Below are 10,677 nucleotides of genomic sequence, written 5' to 3'. Positions count from 1 at the left end.
AAGGCAGTTCCATGCAATTTTACTTGGCAACTTGATTCCCATATCTATCCTAAGGGATTTTCCTTGTACAAGTTACGCAGAACTTTTTCGTGCTAGGCCACATGCTAGCTTACATAAATGTCTCTTTTATACCCTTGACACTTCCGTGAAGCAGATATTAATACCAACCCCATTTAAAGGCAAGGAAATTGCAGTTCAGAGAGGTTGAGTCACTTGTCCAAGACCTTCAGCTGCTGGACCAAAAAGGATCCAGGTTTTGGACCAACGCATTTTTCCTTCAGACAAATTACCCACGTAACTGGCCATACTCCATGGCGATGCTTTTTTGGAAGCTCCATTTAATAAGTTAAAATGAATTTTATGGGCAGCTGAGTAATTATCTGACTTGAACCCAATTAAAAATTGAGACCATTCTGCCTGAGTTTGAGGACTTCTTTTGATTAATACTAGACAAATGGATTTCTCTTTTTAACCAGAACTCTGAGGTCCAGATGGTTGGGCTGGCTTGTACAGAGCACCCATAATGAGGCTTGCACAGTGGACCCACATGTGTCCACTTGTCCATGTCACTATGTAGACAAGGGAAACGGCTGCTTTTCTTTTTTTGCAGTTGGGGATTGAACCTAGGGCCTCTGGAATCCTGAGCAAGCACCATTGCATTGTGCATGGGCCTCTCTACCTACTCCTTGTGTTCCACTTTTTTTTTTTTTTTTTTTTTGGTCTTTTTGAAACAGGATTTCCCTGTAGCCTCATCCGGCCTGGAACTCACTATGTAGACCAGGCTGGCCTTGAACTCAGAGATCCGCTTGCCTCTGTTTCCCAAGTACTGGGATTACAGGTGTGCTCCACCATGCCTGGCTTGTTTTATATTTTTCATTTGGAGGTATGGTCTCTGTAAGTTGCCCAAACTAATCTTGAACTCACTTTGAAGACTAAACAGGCTTTGAACCTATGATTTTCCTGCTCAGCTTCTAGGAAAACTGGGGTTCCAGGCATGTACCAGGAAGCCTGACTAGTGACTGCTCTAAAGAGTTATGAATTTGCATTCTGTCAACCAACTGTTTAATTAGAACTGTTTCTTTTGGGAAGCTTGGTGTAAGACAGGTGGAAGGACATGGACTTGAAAATCACTAGACTTGGACATGCAAACTGGCTCTTCCCCTTGGCTGTGACCCTGGGCACATCGTTTCACTCCCCCACTATCGTTTCTTTGATCTCTTAGTGATGAGATGAATAGTGAGGGACTTGAGTTGTAGGAAACAGAAACTAAGCCAGGGATTACCTCAGAGGGGCATGTATACAGTATACACTTACAACATATTTCAGCCTACCTGGTGGGAAGCATCTCCAACATTGCTCTAGAGACTGGACCACTCTAGAGCACAGTCCTGGAAATGGTTGTTCTGGTAGCTCAGTGGTCTTTCATGCCCAGGGATGTGGGAAGGAGCTGCCACTGATATTACATATTTTCAGAATGGATTTCACTCCATGTTTTAGTGTTGACAACTCCAGTTCTACTCTAGTCCACAGCAGGCACATCTGACTGACAGGGGCCTGTGAAAGTGGGCATTTGGTATCTTCATCATCTGCAGTAGGATAGGAGGTGGGCTCTGTGTCCAAAGGTAGAGGAAATGCTTGGTATAGGAATGTGCCTCAGGTCGAAGTCTCAGGGAGTCCCTGAAACTTACTAGATGGGCAAGGACCCTTCCTCCCCAAGGTGATATAGGGCATTGAGGATTGTTGGGGAGAGGTGATCCCCCCCCCCGCCGTCAAGCTGCCAGTAGTTTAGCAGAGAGCTCCAGGGTTCCAGCTTTCATGACTCATCAATCACCATGCTAGAGTGGGCTTTTCAGTGATGTGGCTACCTATGAGTCACCCATACTCCTGTAAATAACCCAAATAAGGGGCTGGAGAGATGGCTCAGCGGGTAGGAACACTGGTTGTTCTTGCAGAAGACCCGGGTTCGAATCCTAGCGCCCACAGTCTGTAACTCCAGTACCAGGGGCTCCAACAGCCTCTTCTGACCTCTGTGGGCATTGCAGGACACAGGTGCATTTGCTTACATGTAGGCAATACACGCACACACATAAAATAAAAATAAATTTTAAAAAGTTGAAAAAATAACCCCAATAAATTCATTGGCTCATCAAGTTGGACTTTGGTGGTATCCTTATTTTAGTCTGTCATCAGTTCCCTGTCTGGGCTGAATAGATGTTTGCATTTCCTCAGGAATGGTGTCACACAGCAAGGGGCTGAATGGACAGAAAGAGAATGACACACCCAGGACTAATAATTACCATCTGCTTAGTTCTAATCATCCACCATCCATCCATCTAGGCATCCATCTAGCCATCCACCCATCCATCCATTCTTCTGTGCATCCATCCATCCTGCAAGTGTTTATTGAGCACATACTATTTGAACAAGGAACTGTGCTAAGTCAGGATATAGCTATGAAACAAGGGCAGAATTGTGACCATTTGTGACAGTCTCAATATATAGTCCTTGCTGGCCTGGAATTCACTATGTAACCCAGTCTGGCCTTGAACATGTGGAAATACTCCTGCCTCAGCCTCTCAAGTGCCGGGATTACAGGTGTGGACTACCACACCCACCTGGATTTCCAGTTTTTAAAATTTGAGGCCAATACCAGGCACAGCATTAAGCACAAAATGCTCATTCTTTCCAACTTGCCAGTTAATGAGATATACTTCCAAATGTTTGCAGTGCAGTACTGTCATGCAAAGATATATAACAGGTGTCTAATAGAAGTAAATTCTCTCTCCTCAGCCCAACATGCTCAAACTTGGATCTCAAGAGGATAAATTCTCTTGCTTTTCTTTTAGATACCAGTATGTTTAGAAATCAAAGCATATATACCTGACAGTTTTGCCTAAATGCATGATGTCAGTTGCTATAGCTCCATCAAGGGCTAGACAGCTGCCTTGCAGGTGACAATTGGAATTAAGGGCACCCAAGGCATTGATGCACAGCTTGAAAAGGCTTTCTGCTTGGGCTTTGGATCATCTGCTGCCTGGCTCCCTCCCTGTGCTGAGTTAACAGACATAATTAAAGGCATGTTCCTATGGGCAGAGTGATAGACCAAGCTGGCTTTTGAGCTGTGACATCCATCAGCCCAGCCTGTTGCCTTCTTCTGGCTTCTTTTGAGTTCATGGTCTTTAGGAATTTTTGGGGGTGGGTGGAGGACAAGGTACAGAACCAGATACTCAGTTACAAGAGAAAAAGAGAACAGAAAGTTTGTTAAAGTAGAAAGAGAAATAAAAATTGATTATGAGGGAGAGATGCATGGCTCTGATTACTTGCAAGACAGGCAAGATCTGATGATAAAGAACAAGGATTTTGCCCCTGCATTCTGAGAATGATCTTCCTTAAATCCATCATTTCCCCAAGACCAATGGGACTCATTCAGTTGTCACAAAAATGATACCAAAGGGTCTAAGGAGGTGGCTCAGTGGGTAAGAGCCCTTGCTGTGTAAACATGAGGACCTGAATTCAAATCCCCAGCACCCATGTAAAAAACCAGATGTGGCCATGCATGTCTGTAATCCTAGTACTGCTGGGGGCGGGGGGAACCATTGAGGTTTTCTGATCACTAGCCCGACTCCAGGTTCTGTGGGAGACCTTATCTCAAGGAAATTAAGTGGAGAGTGACAGAGAAGGACACCAGCTGTCCTTCTCTGGCCTCTGCATGTGCATGGGAGCATGTGCCCACACACCTGTGCATACACCAGTCACATACACCACATTCCTCCTCCCCACAGATACATACATGCATGATACAGACTCTTGTAGTTGAAGGACTTAGGGAAAGGATGCTGGCAAAGTGCCTGGTTTATTATATTGTTGTTAATATGTAGTAGCTACTAATTATGTTATTAGTGTTGCCATGTCCCCAGCCACATGCCTTTAATTATGCCACTTGCTGTCTGATTTTAGGCAATTCATGTACCCCATCTGTGCCTCTGTTTCCTCAGTGTTCAGCAGAGAAACCTCCCCTAATCCACCTCATAGGAACACAGAGCAAGAAGAGAAGGTGCATATGCCAACACTTTGAAAACTGCCTTGTGGTTTCAGAGATGCTCCTTCGCTTGATAAAATATAAAGGAAAATTCCACATTCTGCTGTCTATTCAAAGCAGGCCACTTGGTAACTGGGATCACTCATTTTCTGAGCATCCGTTGCTTCTTTGCAAAACAGGACTCCCTGCCTACATCTTAGACTTGCAACGAAGTCTAGTTCAAATGATGCATGAAAAGTTCTGAAAACCGCTGGGTGCCATCCCAAAATAGTCTGGTGAGGTCTCCAGGCTCTGTCCCAGAGCAGTGGTCCAATGTAGCAGAATCAGGTGTCTTCATCCTCTTCACTAGACTTCCCCTATCCCAAAGGCACCTGGCTAACTGATATTCAGATTTAGTCACTAACAGCCTCCAAAGTCTCATTCATTCTCACCAATATTGGCCCTACTTAGTTGCCTTCCCCAAATCTCCTGAGCCACATCCCTGACCATAGTAACTTTCCTGAACACACAGCGTCTGTACTTTGTATCTGTTCCTTTACTAGAAAAACTTGTTCTTAGGTTCTATGGTCTTTGCTGGGTTCCCATCACAGTACCCTCCCATCCCCCCACCAAATCAGGTGCCCCCTGTCATAGTGATGGCTTTTCTGGGCCTTCACATTTCAGAAGACACAAGGACAAGAGCAGAACAGAGTAATGTACTCCAACATACATGTGTACCCACAGTCACATCTATCCCCATACCCCCTACAAGAATGTGTGGTCTTTGACTTTGGAAGAACCATGTTCTTTTGAGACAGACAGAAAGCAACACTAGAAAGCCAAGAACAAACCAAGGCTCTGAATAGGATCATGACCTGCCCTGTGATGCAGATGAAGGCCCCCTGGATACTGAGCTGAGTTTGGAAAGGCAAGAACACATTGCAGATGAAGATGCTGGTAATGGGGCTTGTGCTGTGGGTCAAAGTTATTTCATTTCCATTTCATCTAAGATGAAAAGATGCTTGTATTCACAATATGATTTGTTGCCTTTTCCTTTCAATGGCTTATATCATTGATACAATGGGAATGATGATGTTTAGCAAATAAAGCTTTTCTTGAGGGAGTGTTGGAGCCCATAGTAGGCATTTAACAAACATGTCTTCCAACCTCTATGGTTGCCTCTTGTTGTCTATTGAAGTTGATTGAATAATAGCCCCCAAGGATGCCAGGTTGTGATGCATGGGACCTATAAGTGTGATCTTATTTGTAAAAAAGGTCTTTGTAGATATCATTAAATTAAGAATCTTGGGATAATTCCTGAGTTATTCACCTGGACTCTTAACACAGTGACAAATGTTGTTATGTACCAGTTCCTCCCAGATAAAACCTTCCATCTTGGAGCAAAGCTGGGTAAACAGTGGGATGTCTAAAGGAAGGTAACAACAGGCTGTTTTGAGGGAAGGTGAAGCAGAAACTCCTTAAGTTTAAGAAGCAAACAACTCAATAAGTTCAGGAAGTCCCTGAAATTGATCTGTTAGGGAAAGAGGAATTTACTGCTTGAATTTACTGCTTGTCTGAATTTACTGCTTGAATTTACTTGTTTGAATTTACTGCTTGTAACCAATTAACTCAACTGGAGACACAGGCATCCGGAGATAGGGGCAAGTGCTGCAGCCCCTGGAGCCTGACCTGTCTGATCTGTGTCGTGTCACGTAGGCATGTCTGCTTACACAAGATAACAGGGAAGGGTAGTGCCAGGTGTCGTGCCAGGCACATACCACCCACCCCTCCCTGATTGAGACACCTGAAGGGAGTTGTAACATTTTTCTTGTTTTGAAGTTATTGGTTTGTGAAATGCTTGCTTTGAAACTATTGGTTGTATAAATGCGGGCTTTTGTGTAACGGTTTTGGGAGGCTATATAATCTTTACCTGAAATTGCCTTGGGGTCGATTGCTCTAACCAGACCTGCGTGTCTTGGAAGGATGGTCGGCCCCAGCTAGCTGGTTTAATAAAACTATGCTTTATTTTTGCATCTCCATACTCGTGCATTTGTTCTCCTGAAGAGACCCACCAAGTCACGGACCCTAACAGATCAGGTTCACTAGACCCCTCCCTCCTTAAGCTTATATAGGCCCTAATGACTGCTGACACTCTCAGACTAGTTGAGCTAGACAAGGGAGATCAGCCAAGCTGCCTGGAAAGGACATTCTCCAGCCTGCTGGGTGGGCTTTAGCAATGCAGCTGTCTTTGAGTCATTTCTGCTCCTGTAAGTAACTCTTTACTCCTGTTCTTGAAAGTAACCCCAATAAAACTCATTGGTTTGTTGGACTTTGGTGGTATCCTTACTTTGTTTTCTCATCAGTTACCTATTGGGTGGTGAGTAGATATTTGTTCACAGCTCCTCAGGAATAGTGTCACACAGCAAATACCATTGTCTAGGAGAGGCAAAAGAAGAAAACCTATTCACAGGGGAGAGCAGGAGACAATGGGACCACCCAGGCAGACAGGACTCTGAAGACACTGACTTTGAGCTTTAGGGATACAGTCACAGGCTGAGGGGCACCAATAGCCTCAAGGCCAGGAAGAGGTAGGGAAAGATCCTCTTCTGGAAGGGGCGTGGTCCTGCTTAGCCCAAAGAGATGATTTTGAACTTATGGTCACCTAAGGTGTAAAGACATAATTCTATTGTTTTTTAAGTATTTTATTTATTATTTTTATTTTATGTGTGTGAGTGTATTTCCTGCATGTATGTAAGTGTATCTGTGTCAAGTAAGGCCTGCGGAGGACAGAAGAGGTTGTCAGATCCCCTGGAACTGGAGTTACAGATAATTGTTATCCTGCCATGTGAGTGCTGGGATTTGAACCTGAGTCTTCTGCAAGAACAGGCAGTGCTCTTAACTGCTGAGCCATCTCTCCAGCCCTTATAATTCTATTGTTTTCAGCCGTTTTGTTCATGGTAATTTATTACAGCAATTACAGAAAAACAATAACCCCCATACCTATGGTCCATAGCCTCATCACCCTGTATGACACTGCTGTAAAGGTATCCGATCAATGAATCTTAAGTAAGAATTTGAGTGCTTGTCCTTTTAGTAGTGTGTGAATTGGAAAGGGAGGGCAATGGTTATCTCACAGGGGGAAGAGTTTCTAACTGAGCCATTCTGACTTCACAGAGCCGATATGGCCATGTGGCTGACTTGAAATAGGAGTTAAGTTATCTGGAGGGAGCTAGAGCCCCAAGGATGGATCCTGGTTCATAGCCAGGCAGCATAGTCCTCTGATCAGAGATAGAACATCCCCAAGAGGAAGCTGAGGGTGTTTATGGAATCCAGCAGTACAGATTCAATTTGAGGAGGAAGACACATATGGAATAAAACCAGTCATCACAAGGAAACCATCTTCAACAAATATGAGGAATTTGGCACCCACAGGTGTGACACTGCACTCAGAAGCTGTGGACCCCGGTCACCTCATTTTAGTACTCCCAAGTAAGCTCATGGTACAAATTCCAGGTCTTGGGTGGTTCAAGGTCCTAGAACTGGAAGGCTGTGCCAGGATTTTTATCCAGGTTTTTAGGATTTCAACCATTGCCTTCAAAGTTAGCTTAAGACTAGGGAAGACAATTCAGGTGTGCTAGACTAAAGGGCCAACTTCTCCTGTCCTTGTGATGCACCTCAGTAGGTCTGTTTGCTCTCCAGAACTTGATCATAATGCTAATATTTTCAGTGTTTGTTCAAGTGGGTTTTTGCCAACTCTGAAATGGAAGTCTATAAGCCTATTTGAGTTCATTCATTAGACTTTGATCTGAAGTGGAGGAGAGAGAGAGAGAGATAGAGAGAGAGATAGAGAGAGAGAGGAGGGAAAGGAGGAAAGGAGGAGGAGACATTTGGTCTTATCATCTCACTTTTCTGAGCTGTGCTAAGCCACTGTGATGTGGTAAAGAAAAGCACTGTGGCTCTGTGTCAAGCTGATTAATTCCTGTTGCAACTCTAATGAAAAACAAACCACATTTCTATCCCAACCCTGTTATGTTCAGCATTTACTGTGATGCTCTTAATCTAGTTTCAGAATCTTAACAGCTTGTGTGTTCTTCCAAAGATTCTGTAGGACTTTATGTGACTTGTTTGGGGGAAAATTTATGATTCTGTGGCTTCTCACAGATTCTCAGTGGTTGTATATAGCTCCTTAAATTATGGGCCAATGAAAAGGTAATCTTAGGCTGTTGTGATTTACTAGATCTTGAGTCTAATTCTTGCATCTCCTAACACATTTCATGGAAAAAATTACTGCAGCTACTACAGTGCCAGTTTGGGATGTTGTTCTGTGAATTTCACATAAATGAATTCATTTGAGCTATAAACAACCTTATAAAGTAGACACAAATATGATCCACATGTTAAAGTAATGCAAATGCCATTCAAAGAAGCCAAGATACCTTCCCTGAACCACCAGGGTAGTCACAGCAGTGTTTGGGTTCAGGCTGTCTGACTCAAGAGTTTGTCCTCTGTCCACTGTATTTGTGCTCTAATGTACCCTTAGGCTGTTTGGTTAAATCGTAAGGCAGCTAACATTAGTTCAATAGGGTGCCCTATATGTATTTTTGAGTTGTTCTCAAATCACTTGGCTAATCATCATAGTTATCTGGGAACTTAAATTTTTCATATTTTATTGTTAATAAGAATTGGGTTCTATTTTCCAAAAGTGGATCAGCCTTCCTGGGGGACCCAGACAAGGAGAATGGATTGATTTTCCTCTGTTCTCAGAACTCATAATCCCTGTAATAGCCGGCACCTCAGTGGAGTAGGAACAACAACCAAAGGACTGTTTGTTGAACATTTACTATGGGCTCAGCATTTCTCTGTGCACTTTATGCACCCCTTCACTGAATGTCCCGGACAATCCACTAAGAGAGAAACTGTTTTTATAATAAGTCCATTTTACAGATGAGGAAACGGAGACATGATGAGAATAACATGCTTCGTGTTTACACTACAGGAGGAAAGATGTTAAGAGGAGAAGAGAAGCAGAGTGAGAGCTGCCAAAAGAAAAGGTCAGTGTCCCGAGTGGAGTTATTAAGGCTTAGTTGAGCATCACCTCGTTATGTGAGGGAGGGTAAATATTTCTAGAGCCAATGTCTTTCAATGCATTTATGTGGGGAGTCATAAACAAATTTCACACATAACACAACGGCAGATAAGAGTACCAGTCCTAGGGCCAATGCCCGAGTGACGTTGTCTCAGTAGGATGTGGTGACAGTAGTCTCAGCTTGGCTTGGTTGTCTTGCGGTCGAGGGTCGAGTCAGGTCCGGATGTCTGGATGTTCGCGACATGAAGTTCCTCTTTTTTCCCACGGTCCAGAGACAGCATCAGTCAGAAGATGGGGCCGCACAGCTGACGAGAGTTCAGCTCATATGTGCGCCCACGAACTGATTTTCCTCTGGGTTTTTACAGTCCTTATGCATAACTTGGAGAACATATGTTTATCAGTTTCTTACATCATTTGGCTAATCACACAGTTACACTCAGGTTGCTAGGTTACATTCTAGGGCTACTAAGTGATGCTCTTATCTTTAATGTACATACTTTGGATATGTTTACATACTTTTGCTAGAGTTCTTTTTTGATTCTTAGTTTCTTAATTCTATTACATTCAATACAGTTCTTAATTCTTAATTCCCTATTCTAATACATTCAGTATAGTCAGGTGGTCAGAACAAAGGCCCCAAGAATGCTCAACTCATCAACCTTCATCTGGATTCAAGATCACAATGGAGGCACTGCAGAAGATTAGTGTCTATGAAAGTTAATGTGCCAGAATGTCTACACAATGTTAGGCATTTATACATGCCTCTCAATTTCATGTTTATTGTCCCACGAAGCTCATAAGGAGGCCAGATACTGGAATATAATAGGAAATGAACTATGTATAAAATTCAGATCTGCCCATGTTTCTTCATCATTCTTCTTGTTTGGAAAAGTGTAGTTTGTGAAGCACTCAACTTGTACATCAGATCAACCCATTTCTAATCTCTTCTCTCTGGAGCAGCCAGAGGTAAGCTCAAGTTCCATGATGTAGTAGTTTGAGTGATAAGTGGCTCCCATAGACTGAAGTATTAGAACATTTGGCCCCCCGTATTGTTTGGGAAGGTCCTGGAATCTTTAGGATGTGTGCCATTGCTAGAGGAAGAATGTCCATACAGGTGAGCTTTGAGAGTTCATAGCCTCACTCCACTTCCGGTTTGCTTTCTGCTTGATGTTTGTGATTGAAACTGTGAATTCTCAGCTTCCTGCTGCTGCTGCTGTGCCCGCTGCTTGCTGCCATGCTTTCACCCTCTGGAACCATAAGTCAAACTCTTCCATAAGTCATTTTTGATCTTGGTGTTTTATCACAGCAAGAGAAAAGTAACTAATACATGCGGTCTAGTTAATGGTTAACTGTGCCAGTGTCAATGTCTTGATTATACAAGAAATAAGATGTCACTGTTGCAGGGGAGCTGGGTGAATAGTTCCTAGAACTCTTGAACTCTTGGTACTGCTTTGTGAATTCCTGTGAGTCTAGGATTATTTCAGAATCAAAAGGACATTAGTCTTTCTCTCTCACTCTCTGTCTCATCTATCTGTCTATCTATCTATCTATCTATCTATCTATCTATCTATCT

General features: G+C 43.2%; 1 pseudogene; it reads left to right on the top strand.

Annotated features, from left to right (window-relative positions):
* Nucleotides 1-9,346: 9,346 nt before the first annotated feature.
* LOC103731617 overlaps nucleotides 9,347-10,677 on the top strand; it is a 164,115-nt pseudogene continuing 162,784 nt past the window's right edge.

The sequence above is a fragment of the Nannospalax galili genome, unplaced genomic scaffold (assembly GCF_000622305.1).
Source record: "Nannospalax galili isolate Female #2095 unplaced genomic scaffold, S.galili_v1.0 scaffold32, whole genome shotgun sequence".
Classification (NCBI taxonomy): Eukaryota; Metazoa; Chordata; class Mammalia; order Rodentia; family Spalacidae; genus Nannospalax; species Nannospalax galili.
Note: the sequence above shows the minus strand (reverse complement) of the source record. Positions and strands in the feature narration are given on the sequence as shown.